The following is a 15,212-nucleotide window of genomic DNA, read 5'->3' as shown; positions in this document are numbered from 1 at the left end:
ATTTTAGACAATGGTTAAAATTGTACAAAGACACTGTAAAAAATGAATGCATAGCAGAACATTTAAATCTTTGGTTTACACAATTCCTGACCAAGGTTTAGCACTCCTTCAGTGAAACCTGATGACATAGCCCACAGTCTGATATTAATGATCAGATTACTTTCCCCAAGAAGTGAGTGAGTGAAGCTATTAACTAATGCTTGTGTTAGTGGCTTTTTGCATTGTTTTACGGAGAGGAGAATCTCCCAAAGAACAGGATGTTGCGAGTTTTGTTGTGCCTGATGAAAAACAGGAATGGATGGTCAGCCACAAATTCTCTTTGTAATATTGCACATCGTGGATAATAACTGCAGTGGTAGCTGCTGTTTCTGTACCATCTTCATTAACTTCAACAAAGGTTTTGTGAACAACTTTTGACAAAACCAGTTCATTTTTCTCAGTCATTCCCGAGAAATTTGCCTTCAAAGCATCAAAAGCATCAACCATTCCCATACCACCAAGTGTTGAGGTGAACTTGTAGGTGTTCTCCATCTTAAATTTAGGGAGCATTACAACAATCTCATCATTATCCATCTTGTCATGATCGGTCCAGTCTAACAGCATATCAAAACTCAGGCCATTTTGAAGCTGAAAAAAAAGGGAGGGAAGAGGTTGAAACAGCTTATTATTGTCTGAATCATCAGATGAAAGTTAGTTCATAGTTGCGAGCATTCTATGTAGTTTTTGGCTCGCCATTTTAAAGAAGCAATAGGAGATTCACAAGATTGAAAGGATATAGTTTGTAGTTTTGTGGAGAGACTTAAAAAGATGGCACTGTTTCCCCTGAAGCTACTTTTTTTTGATTTCAAGATCCTCATCCTCACCTACAAGGCCATTCACGGCCTTGCTCCCTCCTACCGCTCCGACCTACTATCCCCGTACCTACCTGCCCATACCCTCCGTTCCTCCGGCTCCGGTCTGCTCCACGTCCCCCGACCCAATCGCCCTACCGTCGGTGGTCGGGCCTTCAGCCTCTCAGCCCCTAGGCTCTGGAACTCTATCCCCCAGTGCCTTCGCCGCCTCCTCCCTCTCCTCCTTCAAGGCCGGTCTCAAAACCTTTCTCTTTGACCGAGCCTTCAGCTCCCCTCTCGACTCTCTTCCCCCTCCTCGCTCCCTCCCTTCCCTCCCCCTGACCATTTCCCCCCTGCTCGGGTCATGACCCAACTGTGCAGCGCCTTGGGATGTCCTCCTGACGTGAAACGCGCTTTATAAATGGAATCTTGTTGTTGTTGTTGTTGTTGTTGAAGCTGAGAAAGGAAGCTAATGGTCTCTCATCATTAGATGTTGAAGCAAAGAACACACACACATGATGTGGATCTCTCCCACTCACTGCAATCACCTCAACAATAAACTATGTATAGAACAGCCTTAGATGCTGGTGAAAATGTTAGACAGCAGACCAGAGAGCAAAATAAGAGAAACATCATCTGGTTTATATTGGATTCCCAGGTTCATATTCTAAAAATAACATGCGTTTTTAAAACTAAAATAATAAATAATTCATGGTTCACATTTGATTGTCATTAAATAACGGGGGGAATGTTAAAGGGTGCATTTTACTTTCAGTTATCAAAATATTGACGGCTCTGCCACAAATTTAACATTTAAAATGATATAAAAGCAAATGAGTCAACATTTGAAGAGGAAAAATATAAAACAGGACAGATGAGGAAAATTGAACAAATAGTTTCAGTGAATTAATTCACATCAGCTTTGGCTTGATTAGCCTTTTGATAATAATAATACTAATAATAACAATAAATAGCACCTTATCATGTCATTGAGACATCTCAGACCGCTTCACACAGTACACTTATAAAGTGGAATGACTGTATATTTTCTGGGCGAAAAATAATAGCCAGTTGCATTGTCCTCACCCAGTTATTTGATATTGCTCAAACCTTTTGTTAATAATGACTTCCAATGTAAAGCAAAGCCTTTGGGTTGTATTCATTTCTGATGAGAAAGAGCTTTTATTGTTTTGCAGCAGAAACTGAGCTAAATCAGCTGGGACGTGGGCCAAATTTCATCAACAAATGCCAAACATTCGTTGCGACCAAACAATAGGTTTTACAGAATAGACAAGAACTCTAAGCTAAATCAACAGTAATAAAAACCTCACTGCCTTAACTGCCACAGAGGTTTAAAGGACAAGATTGTTTGCGTTATTCAGGTTAATCCTGAAACTGCTTCCTTGTTAATAATATTTTTATATTTAGTTGAAACCATTCTTCAGTGGACGAGAACAATCTTGTTTGATGATTCGATTTGGGATCTATTAATTCTAAGCTAACTTAAAAGGATAGTCAGAATGAGATGAGTTGTATTATGTACCAAGTACCACGGAGAAGTGATCCAGGAATCGACAACTGACTTCTTACTTACTGCTAGGCAAACACGTGTGGAGTTAGGAAACTTGTCCAATGTTTCGCCCTGCCGGGAATAGAACCCAGGTCCTCTCACTTGCTTGCTTCCAGGTTGTTGAAACCACATCAGGGGTGAGAGATGAGATAACAATTAAGCAAATCCAACATGTTGTTATTCAGAACTAATAGTGCAAATTAAACCTATTTTGGACATATTTTAGGCATAAGACATTTCGGTTCATGAATTCAGTTGAATTCCAGTGCTACAGCTGATCAATTGGGAAAGTGTGGATTCAGGTTTCCAAGAGGTTGAAACGGAAAAGGAAAGAGGACTGGTGTTTGAATTTATTCATTTTTGATCAAGACCGTATTTCTTTTCTATTTCTGGTACTATATCAAAAAAAATTAACTTACTTTTTCCAGTCCACTTGCATCATCTTTTAGATCTGGCAACATGATGATCATACTCAGCTCTTTCTGAACAAGGGGAGCTCAAGGATTCTGGTCTCAACTTCACGAATGTAAGTTGTGTTAAACTTCTCCTTCTGGCGCATCATTTTGACTGGCTTGGTTTCATTCTGTAAACAGGAGACAAAATCATCAGCACTCTAAACTAACCTTGCTGGCAGAGAACACAGGAAAAAATTTATGGGGAAATTGATTGCAACATAAAACAACAAAAACAACAACAACAAGATTACATTTGTATAGCAAGGGGAAACACATTGTGGATGGAAATTATATCACAGCAAAATTTACTTAATCTTTGAGAAACATCAAAAGCTAAAATGTATGATCTACATCACATGTTTATCAGCAAAATGTTACATCATCCAGAAATATTGTGTGTGTGACTGGGCAAGCTGACTGCTTGCATCAGATGGGAATTGTTCTTCATGGAGTAAAGTTCCAAACATTTAAGTAGCTGGAATACTAAGATATCATTTAATTTTTCAGCTAGACAACGGATCTGAATTGCTGTGAATCATAATTGGATTGAGAAATTCCAACTAAAAGTTACACTTAACATTTTTTCCCAATAACCAAATGTACATGACCTTGAAGTGGAAACTCTAGTCTCAAGTAGATCTCATCTGAGCATAATTCCTATGGGTTGGAATAATGCAATTTACATGGAATGTACAGCATGGAAACAGATCATTTGGCCTAACTAGTCCATGACGGTGTTTATACTCCACAAGAGTTTCCATCCACTTCTTGCTCCCTCTCACTACCTTCTATTCCCTTATCCCTCATGGGTATATCTAGCTTCCTCTTGAATGCATCTATACTCTCTGACTCAATAAATACTTCAGGCAGCAAGTTCCACAATTTGATGACTTATTAAGGACAGGAACATCCTAAAAAGAGCACTCGTACAATACAAGTCATGGGAATTTTAGCAAATGACACAAACTGTAGCAGTCAATAGGGCAATTGTGATGTGGAATAGAAGAAACATTGTCATCTTCTAATTTGATGCCTTATCAGACTGTTGAGAAATCTCACAGCACTTCACAGGATATATAAGTGGATTGACTGCATTTTGTAGGTACAACAACAACAACAACAACAAGATTCCATTTATAAAGCGCCTTTCACGTCAGGAGGACGTCCCAAGGCGCTGCACAGTTGGGTCATGACCCGAGCAGGGGGAAATGGTCAGTGTGAGGGGAGGGAAGGGAGGGAGCGAGGAGGGGGGAAATGGTCAGGGTGAGGGGAGGGAAGGGAGGGAGCGAGGAGGGGGGAAATGGTCAGGGTGAGGGGAGGGAAGGGAGGGAGCGAGGAGGGGGAAGAGAGTCGAGAGGGGAGCTGAAGGCTCGGTCAAAGAGAAATGTGTATTTCGTGTATTTCTCTAAAACAGAAAAACATAGATGGTTAACTTCTTGGGAGAAAAGCAGATGAAGTATTTTAAAGAGAAACCACACAAGTTTCCTTCCCCTTTCAGCTCGGGTATTATTTCCCTCTGATAATTAAATTTTGTTCTATTTGTTAAATTGAGCTGCTTTACCTTTGCAAGAATACGTAGGAAACAGTGACTTTCAAAATAATTTTAAAGGTACAGAAAATATTCATTGTGGCATATATAAGGAAAATATAATCTTAATCAATTCTCAGGCCTAATCCTGTATTAAGTGCTTTGAGACATCTCGGCAATATGATGAGGGCTATATTAAACGCAAGGATTATTAAGATCATTATCATTTATTTTGTGTTGCTATGGAGTCCTTTTGCAGTCAGGCACTCTACAAAATTAGGGTCAAAATGTATAAATTAAGGAACATAATGTACTTCATAAGCACTTGGAACCATTTGAAACATTGCTCTTACAGAACTTCCTAGAAATGCCCCCAAATAGCACACATCAAATGAATACTCCTGTAGTTGTGCCTCAGGGGGACTTTTATGGGGAGGAGCAGAAAGAATGACACTTGCGTTGTGCTATCCAGAGTCTTAGAATAATGACTATTATATACTTTATAATAAGTAGGTGGTTTGGATCCTAAAACCTGTGCGAGTCTGAGAATAATATAGTATTTACCCACACCAACACCAGGCCCCGGTCTCTCACCTATCCCTGCAGTGAGCCAGGAGGAGCATCAAGCAAGTGCCAGGATTAAGGTGTCCTTGTTACCTCTCTGGGGACCATAAACTATCTGTAGGAGAGCATCAAGTCCCAGACAGTGTGACCTACGCTACCCAGAAGGCATCATAAAAAGGAGGTGAGTAAACCACAGTGAAGAAAAGTAAGGATTGCGCTCTGAGACGCTACCCTGCACCGTGGGCGCTATATAAGTGCAAGTTGTTGTTGAGACATCATTCACTGAAGCAGACAGCCTATCTTTTAATATAGACCATGAAAGAGGATTTTCACTGTATTCATTCATCTGCCATCCTATTATTATTTGCAGACCATCTGAACTGGCCCCAGTTTTGTACATTCTTATGATTTAAAGACCAGATCAGTAAATCTATTAGTTAAAGTATTCCTACCATCACTTATGGGAGATCCCTTAAGCACTCAGATACCGCTTACCCTGTGTGAAGGGTGCTATATAAAACCACGGCATTGTTCAAGTTTTCTTAAATTACTGAGATTAATGCAGCAATGATTTGCTCCTTAGAGAAATCTAGTAAGCAGTTAATGGAACTAAAGAACTTTCATTGCGATATTTCAATAATTGTATCCCATTGAAATATTTCAGCTAATATCTTTCAAGGGCATAAAGCTATATTATTGAGGTGGTAGATACTTGTATGGTGTTAAATTGATTGAAAGATACATATTACAATGGTAAGGAAATCTAATAAGAGTACAGCTGTAAAGATATTGTGGAGGCAAGGTTCAATTGTACAAGTTTGAAAATATAGAGTGAAACAGTGCTCTCTGGTGGCAATCAAATGGACATTGGGTTGAATTGGTAAAGTTTCATGACATAGCTTTCATGCACAAGAGGAATAAGAAACTTCAATAATACCTCCAGGTTTGTAAAGCCCAGGTCAGTATCCATAGACTTTGAAACTATTATTGGCGTGTGAATGTTTTCCAGATTTGCTTGAATTTGTTGGACAGGTCCCTTCCTCTGTTAACAACAACAACTCACATTTATATAGCACCTTCCAAGCAGGGCAGCATCTCAGGGGGCTTAAAAGTGGCAGAGCGTGACTCCAAGCCGGGTGTGGGTGGGGGCAGTGACTGCAAAAAGGTTTTCAGGTGGGACTTGAAAAGGGGGAGAGTGTGGGCAAGGCGGAGGGATTGAGGGAGAGTGTTCCAGAGTTTCGGGGTGCAGTAGATGAATGCGCGACCTCCAATGGTGGAGCGGAAGGTGCGAGGTACAAGCAGGAGGCCGGTGCCAGTCAACAGTTAAACCAATTTTGTAGGTGAAATATAGCTTTGAGACCAATTTTGTTAAGTGTAAATGTAGTAAATATATGAAATATCTCAGCTAATATTTTATAGATAATATCGGCTGGCTTCCTCCCCCTCCCCCACACCCGTGTTTCCAAGCACCCTTCCCTTGCTTTCCACAACACCGACTCCTTCTGCCACAGCTCCTACCATTGCCCCCACCCTACTCTTCTTTGTCCCTGCCTCTTTTTCCTCTGTCTCAACCATGAACACCAACACCTGCTGTCTCAACACCCCCCACTCTACCCCTCTCGGCTGACACAGTCAACCAGTCCCATTCCTCAGCAACACCGCTGTCATCAATCCCCTCCTCACAAAACCCACTCTCTATCCCTCAAACCTTGTTAACTTCCGGATCAATTCCAACTTGTCTTTCGTTGCTAAATTTTGGGACGCATTTTTGCAAATCAACTTCACTCGCACCTCTCCCTCCACTCCCATCTCGAGCCCCTCTATTCTGGGTTCCAGCTGCCCACAGCACAGATTCAGCGCTCGTCAAAGTCACTGATGATGTCCTCTCTCCATGACCAAGGCTCTATTTGCCCCCTTGTCCTCCTGGAACTATTTGATGCATTTGACAAAATGAATCACCCTATCCTCCACTGTCTCTCCTCCCTCATCCACCTCAGTGGGATTGAACTATCTGGTTCGAGACCTGCCACCATCACTTCATCTCCATAACTGTTGATTCCTCGCGCCACTGTACACTCACCAGCCATGTACCCTAAGGCTCCACCCTTGGCCCCCTCCATTTCCTTATTTATATTCGCCTTGTCTACCATCCACAAATGTGGGATAAAGTACATAACCTGGGTGTCAGGTTTGATCCCAGCTTTCCTTCCTCCCACACATCCGATCCCTAACCAAGACGCTTTCCTCCACCTCCATCACATTGCCCGCCTCTGACCTCACCCCCATGGCAGCCCAAACTCTCGACTAATCCCTTGCCCTCCTCACTGGTCTCCCCATCTCCACTACCCACAAACTACAACTGATTCAGAACTCCACCGCCTGTATTCCCACCCTCAATAAACTCAGATTGTCTCTCTGTCACAGTCTTAGGTCACACCATTCCTGGTCAGACGACAAGACCTGGATGAGAGTAAACTTTCTTCTGTTGAACGTCAACAAGACCGAGGTCGTCCTGATTTTCTATCATCAGAGCATCCACACCTCAGGCACTGACAGCATGACCATCCAAGGATGCTCATTCTACCTTATTAAGCCAGTCCAGAACCTTGGCGTGCTTTTGCATTGTGTTTAAGGAGAGGAGAAACTCCCAAAGAACAGGATGTTGCGAGTTTTGTTGTGCCTGATGAAAAACAGGAATGGATGGTCAGCCACAAATTGCATTGTAATCTTTTGCCATATTAACCTCATAGTAATTGCTGTGGCAGCTGCTGCTTCTGTAACTTCCCTATTAACTTCAATAAAGATTATCTGAACAACTTTTGATAAATCCAGGTCATTTTTCTCAGTTATTCCCGAGAAATTTGCCTTCAAAGCATCAACCATTCCCATACCACCAAGTGTTCCAGTGAAGTCATAGTTGTTCTCCATCTTAAATTTGGGGAGCATTACAACAATCTCATCTTTATCCATCTTGTGTGGGTTGTTCCAGTCTAACAGCTTACCCAAACGTCAGGTCATTTTGAAGCTTCATGAAAGGGTGGGAGTGGTAGATGTTGTAAATTTCATTTTGTCTTAGCCTGGGAGGCTATTTTGCCTATTATTTAACATGGCTGAGAATCAATTCAGAAGCCAATTTACCTCAGTTCTTAAAACAAACCAACCTCCAAATGAAAACAAAATTAAAGATATTCCACAATTCTGAGTATTCTTAAATTTCAAGACAAAATGGTCTTATAGGCTAAGACAAGATGGAATTTCCGGCCTTTGATGACTCCATTGCAATTTTTCATCAATTTGCAATCATATTTTAACCATAGCCCCTTGACTTTGCCAACAAGATACCGAGTGAATACACTTTATAAGAAATCCTGTATTAGCTGTATTCCAGAAATGACGATTTCTATTTCTGTATTTCTATTGTGTTGCTGTTAACAGAAAAATTGTAACAAACTAGTTGATTTGTCCACAATACACCAGCATGCTTCCCTTGTAGCACTTGGCATTCTTGGTATTCAGAGAATCAAATAGGATTGAATTCCCATTTAACAATACAGTGAGCCCCACAGTTGTCCATATCCATAAAATACCAACTCGCACTATAAAGAGGTGTGTTATCTGCTGTTATTATAAGTGACTTCATGTTTATGAGCTGCTAGTACCATCAGAACCATGTTGTGAGACCACTCTATCCTCATCTACCGCCTCTCTCACCTCAACCTTCACGGCTCTGTACTTGACTAGTTCAGATCGTACCTCTCACGTCGCCTCCACTTCACCTCCATGAATGGTTTCTCCTCTAGCCCCCACACCATCTCATGCAGCATTCCTCAGGGCTTTGTCTTTGGTCCCCTCCTCTTCAATATCTATATGCTCCCTGTTGGTGATATCATCCGTAGACGTGGCACCAACCTCCACATATATGTGGATGACAACCAATTCTCCCTCTCTGCCTCTACCCTTGACTCCAGGACCAATGCTGTCCTGACAGAATAACTGTCAGACATCAAGTCCTGGATGAGAACTAATTTTCTTCAGTTGAACGTCAATAAGACTGAGGCTGTCCTGATTAGTTCCCGTCAGTGTCTCCGTACCTCAGGCGCTGACAACATCACCATCCATGTTTACACACTCCACCTTCCTAAGCCAGTCCAATAAATTGGGGTCTTCCGACCTGCTTTGTCTTCCTGGAACTACCTGATGCATTCGACACAGTCACTCATAATAATAATAATAATAATAATCCTTGCATTTGATATAGCGCTTTTCACGTCGGGAGGACGTCCCAAAGCGCTTCACAGAACACACTGTAAAGACTGTATATTTGTGGGCGAACGCGGCAGCCAATTGCGCACAGCAATGTCCCACAAACAGTCGTAGATTGAAAATGACCAATTTAATTATTGTTTTTGGTTTTTTGGAGGGATTATTATTAGGCGTGTGGAGTAAGGAAACTTGCCCAAGGTTTCACCCTCTGCCTGGAATTGAACTCAGGTCTCTCACTTGCAAAGCGAGTGCTCTAACCACTGAGCTACAGGACTCATGTTACCCTCCTCCAATGTCTCTCCTCCCTCATCCATTTGTCAGAATGTCTCTCTGTCACAGTCACAGGTCAAACCATCCCTGGTCACATCAGGTCCTGGATGAGAGCTAATTTCCTTCAGTTGAACGTCAACAAGACTGAGGATCTCCTGATTGGCTCCCGTCAGCGCCTCTACATCTCAGGCGCTGACAGCATCACCATCCATGGATGTATACTCCATCTTAGTAAGCCAGTCCCGAAACTTGACATATTATTTGATCCTCAACTATCCTTTCTACCCCACAACCTTGCCATTATCTGCTCTGCCTTCACACAACTCCACAACATCGCTGGGCTCTGCCACAGTCTCACTCCTCAGTCTGCGTCACGGGGATCGGGCGGCGGCCATTACCGGTCGTGGGAGCCGCCATTTTGGACCTCCAGATTTCCCCGCCATTCTGCGTGACATCAATTCCGCCTGCCAGGTTTGAATCCCTGGCAGCAGTTACAGCCCAGTACAGTACAGGTTATCCTGGTAACCAGACAACCTGCCAACCAGCCAGCCACTCTGGAGTTCCAGAGTGTGGAGACAGAAAGACTGATAGCCCGGCCACCAATGGTAGGGCGGGTTGAGCGGGAGACATGGAGCAGGCCGGAGCAAGATGAACAGAGGGAGCGGGCAGGTTGGTAGGGAGTCAGTAGGTCAGAGAGATAGGAGGGGGCAATGCCATGGATGGCCTATGTGAGGACGAGGATCTTGAACTTGATCCTCTGGGGGATGGGGAGCCAGTGAAGTTGGGGGAGGGTGGGAGTGATGGGGTCACGGAGCCTGGTGCGTGAGAGTACACGAGCTGCAGAGTTTTGGATGATCTGCAGCTTGTGAAGGGAAGAGTTGGGAAGGCCGATGAGGAGGGAGTTCCCGTAATCAAGCCTTGAGGTGACGAATGCGTGGGTGAGGGTTTCGGCAGCCTGAGGGGTGAGACAGTGGCAAAGTCTGGCAAAAATGTTGCAAAGGTGGTGGTAGCCACTCTGCTACCCACACCCACGCTCGACCTGGTGATCACCCGGGGCCTCAGAGTCTTGGATGTCACCATCACTGACAAGGCCATCTCTGACCACCATTTAATCTCCCTCAACTCCCAAATCCCTCTCCCCACTGTCCCCAAACCTACCACCATCTTCTATCGCCTGTGGAAGAAGATCTCTCCGCAATCCCTCTCCACTGACCTGGAGTCCTCTAGTCTCCTCCCTCTCTGGCCCACCTTTCGCAACAGCCCTCTTGCTGTACTCACTCTTCTCCACAGCACCCTCTCCACCACACTCAATGTCCTTGCCCCCCTCACCTCCCGAACTGCCTCCTATTCCCGATCCTCACCCTGGTTCACCAGCCACCTCCGCTTGCTTAAGGGCAGGTGTGGGCCGTCGAACGCACTTGGCTCATATCTGGTTTAACGATTCACTGCTACATCTGGCTGGACCTCATCAAGAATTACTGCTCCGCTCTCGCCTCAGCCAAATCACCCTTCTATTCCAGTTTAATCCTGGAGGCAAAACCAATCCCAGGCTCCTGTTCTCCACCACTAACCGGCTCCTCCGCCCTCCCCGACATGCTTCGCAGATACGTTCCTTTGACTCTCACTGCGAGAAATGCTGGACTTCCTCGAGTCCAAAATCTAGGGGATCCGCTCAACTGCCACTGCCCTCCCAACTTCCACACCCTCCCTACCCCACCCCACACAATTACCCATCTGACAATTACCCATCCCTCTTTCCACATTTTTGTACCTGTCACCCCCTCCTCTGTCTTCAACACAGTAATCTCCATGAAGTCCACAACCTGCTCCCTCGACCCCATCCCCACCCCCTCTCCTTAAATCCCAGCTCCACCTCCTTGCACCACTACTCGCCAACATCATTAACCTCTTCCTGTCATCTGGCACTGTTCCTTCCCCCCTCAAAACAGCCACTATCACCTGCACCTTGAAGAAACCTTCCCTTGACCTATCACAGCTATCTAACTACTGGCCCATCTCAGATCTCCCCGTCCTATCCAAGGTCCTTCAGTGAGCCTTGCCTCCCAGCTTCCCTCTTTCCTCTCCTCTCATTCCCTCCATGAACCCCTCCAATCGGGTTTCTGTGCTGCCCACAACCCGGAAACTGCTCTGGTCAAAGTCACAAACGATATCCTGACCATGTGTGACCAGGGCTCCCTCTGCCTCCTCGTCCTCCTCGACCTCTCCGTCGCCTTTGACACCATGGATCACTCAATCCTCCTCCACCGCCTCTCCTTCCACCTCAACCTTCAAGGTTCTGCCCTTGACTGGTTCAGGTCCTACCTTTCACACCGCCTCCACTTCATCGTGGCAAAAGGTTTCTCCTCCAGCCCCCGCACTGCTCGTGCGGTGTTCCTCAGGGCTCTGTCCTCGGTCCCTTCCTCTTCACCCTCTACATGCTCCCCCTTGGTGAAATCATCCGCAGACATGGGGTAAATTTCCACATGTATGCGGATGACACCCAACTCTACCTCTCTGCCTCCACCCTGAACTCCAGGACTACTGGTGTCCTGACCGACGGCCTATCCGACATCAAGTCCTGGACGAGGGACAATTTTCTCCAACTCAACGTCAGCAAGACCGAGACCCTCCTGATTGGCTCGCGCCAGCGCCTCCGCACCTCAGGCGCTGGCAGCATCAGCCTCCACAGCTGCACACTCAACCTCACTAAGCCAGTCAGGAACCTGGGTATCTTGTTTGACCCTGAACTGTCCTTTCTCCCCTACATCCGCGCCATGACTGGCACTGCCTACCACCACCTCCACAACATTGCCAGACTCCGCCACTGCCTCACCCCTCAGGCTGCCGAGACCCTCACCGATGCATTTGTAACCTCAAGGCTCGATTACGGGAACTCCCTCCTCATCGGCCTTCCCAACTCTTCCCTTCACAAGCTGAAAAATCAACCAAAACTCTACAGCTCGTGTATTCTCACACACCAGGCTCCGTGACCCCATTACTCCCACCCTCGCCTGACTCCATTGACTCCCCATCCCCCAGAGGATCGAGTTTAAGATCCTCGTCCTCACATTTAAGGCCATCCGTGGCCTTGCCCCCTCCTACCTCTCTGACCTGCCGACTCTCTACCAACCTGCCCACTCCCTCCGTTCATCGGGCTCCAGCCTGCTCCATGTCTCCCACCGACCCACCCTACCATCGGTGGCCGGGCTTTCAGCCTTTCTGTCCCCACACTCTGGAACTCCATCCACTGTCCCTTCGCCTCGTTTCCTCCCTTGCCTCCTTGAAGGCCGGTCTCAAGACCTTTCTCTTCAACCATGCTTTTGGCCTCCCTCCCACCTCCCTGCCTTCCCTCAGGCCTACACCACCCCTCCCCCATGCTCGGGCCCCGACATCTGACTGTTCAGCACTTTGGGATGTCCTCCCGATGTGAAAGGCGCTCTATAAATGTAATTTTCTTTTTGTTGTTGCCAAAGCCCTCATTCACGCATTCATAACATCCAGACTTGACCATACAAACTCCCTGTCTCTGTGACCTCCTAACTTCCTACCAACCCGCCCACTCCCGCCGCTCAGCCGGCTCAGGCCTACTCCACATCCCCCAACCCACCCGCCCCATCACTGGTGGAAGAGCCTTCAGCCACTCTGTCCCCAACCTCTGGAATTCCATCCGCCAATCACTCCGCCTCACCCCCTCCTTAGCTTCCTTAAAATCCCGCCTCAAAACCCTCCTCTTCGACCATGCCATTGGTCACCTTCCTTCCCCTCCCCTCCCTTCTCCCCCGCTGACCCCAGCTCAGGTCTGAAATGCTGTACACTGTCCAGCGCCTTGGGACGTCCTTCTGATGTGAAAGGCGCTATACAATTGTAATCTTTTTGTTGTTGTTATTGTTCACATCAGGAGGACATCTCTAGGAGCTGAACAAGCAGCATGTCCAGCCACTACTCTTCAGAATTTTGTAAGCAAGGTGTATCTGTCCAGGGGATGCTTCACAGGGATGATGTTGGACACCATGCAAGAGAGAGGGAGGGGAGAACCAGTTGGCTGTAGGCATGTTCAAAGAGGTAGTATTTGAAATGGGACTAAAATAATAGAATTATAGAATTATACAGCACAGAAGGAGGCCATTCGGTCCATCGTGGCTGTGCCGGCTCTTTGAAAAGAGCTATCCAATTCAATCCCACTACCTCGCTCTCTCCCCTGCAGAGAGTATAATAATAATAATACTGCGTAAGGCTTGCTTTAGCCGGGCGCCAGTTCACTCAGGACGCCTGGTAAATCAGATGCCCAGCCCGATTCATTCGTATTCTCAGCTAATTTAAATATGCCGGTTAATTCGGACAAAATACCACACAGGTCGCTGCTACGTCAACTCACTCTGTATCTCGAGAAGCTCCAATCATCCACGATCGACTCTGGGATGGAGATGGGAGGAGTCAAAATGTGATTGATTGACAGCGGACTCCAGCCATTCCCCAGCGACCGTGGACAGTCAATCCGTGAGGGGGAGGAGCAGGGAAGAAACAAGGGAGGGAATGGGTGGAGTCAAATTGCAATTGATTGACAGCTAGGGATACTTGTGAACGGATAGAGTGCTCCAGGTTGTCAATCACCTCGGAGCAGGTCCCCTTCCTGTTCAATGGGAATGGCAATGAGAGGGAGGAGTCGCCAATGCTCCTCTGCTGGGCAGGAGAACTCCAGTTTACTTCAGACGCCTCTTAAGCTGGACAAAATGGCCATCCCAGATGTATCCAGCTTAAGCGGCTGCAAGTTAAAAACGGGGTACAAGCAGGTCACAGAGGTAGAAAGGTGTTAGTGTTAAGAGATGTGTATCTTGGGGTGAGGATTTTCAAATCCATCCTTTTGGACACAGGGAGCCTGGCGAGGAACTGAATACACGACCACCGATGGTGTTGTGGAGAGGGTAGGGGGCTCTCAGCTTGCCTGACTCAGATGAGTGAGTGAGTGGGTGGGTGAGGGGGAAAGAGTGAGGAAGGACCTGCTATAAGCCACTGTAGGGGCAGAAGGGGCAGGGGAGCAGTGGAGAAGGGTAGAAAGGGATCGGAGTGATAAGCGCATGTCAGGGAGTGGATGGATTTGTAGGTGAAATCTGTAATAATCACTGGAAGGAGCGACAACATGTGGGCTTTAACACTGTCAAACAATTTTTACTGATCCTACTCTGCAATCTGTGTTTTTCTTACTACTGCCCTCTTATGACCTCTAACTTTTTAATGAACTCTCAATTGCCTTTTTTTTCTATCGACTCACAGTAGTTTACTGCAGCACTTGTCTCCCTCTCTCTCGCCCTCCCTTGGTCTTTCGAAATAGTTTTCAGTCTTTTAATTGGATCTGGCTATAGTTTTCTCACAGAAAGAAGCAAAGGATTTCTTCTCACGAAGAGTGAGTAAAAGGACGACACCCACGAAATAATAATCACGATCCTTGCATTTGATATAGTGCCTTATCACGTCTTCTAGACGTCTCAAAGCGCTTCACAGAATATGCTGTAAAGTGAATTGACTATATTTGTGGGCGAACGCGGCAGCCAATTGCGCGCAGCAGTGTCCCGCAAACAGTCATGGATTGAAAATGACCAATTTATTATTGTTTTTTTGGAGGGATTATTATTAGGCTCTGTGTGGAGTAAGGAAACTTGCCCAAGGTTTCGCCCTCTGCCTGGAATTGAACTCCGGTCTCTCACTTGCAAAGCGAGTGCTCTAACCACTGAGCT

General features: G+C 45.9%; 1 pseudogene; it reads right to left on the bottom strand.

Moving 5' to 3' along the window:
- Positions 1 to 226: 226 nt before the first annotated feature.
- On the bottom strand, positions 227 to 13,909 carry LOC103176308 (annotated as a pseudogene).
- Positions 13,910 to 15,212: the final 1,303 nt, after the last annotated feature.

This window comes from Callorhinchus milii, unplaced genomic scaffold (assembly GCF_018977255.1).
Source record: "Callorhinchus milii isolate IMCB2004 unplaced genomic scaffold, IMCB_Cmil_1.0 Scaffold2, whole genome shotgun sequence".
Taxonomy (NCBI): Eukaryota; Metazoa; Chordata; class Chondrichthyes; order Chimaeriformes; family Callorhinchidae; genus Callorhinchus; species Callorhinchus milii.
The sequence above is the reverse complement of the archived record's forward strand: the minus strand, read 5'-3'. Positions and strand labels throughout refer to the sequence as shown.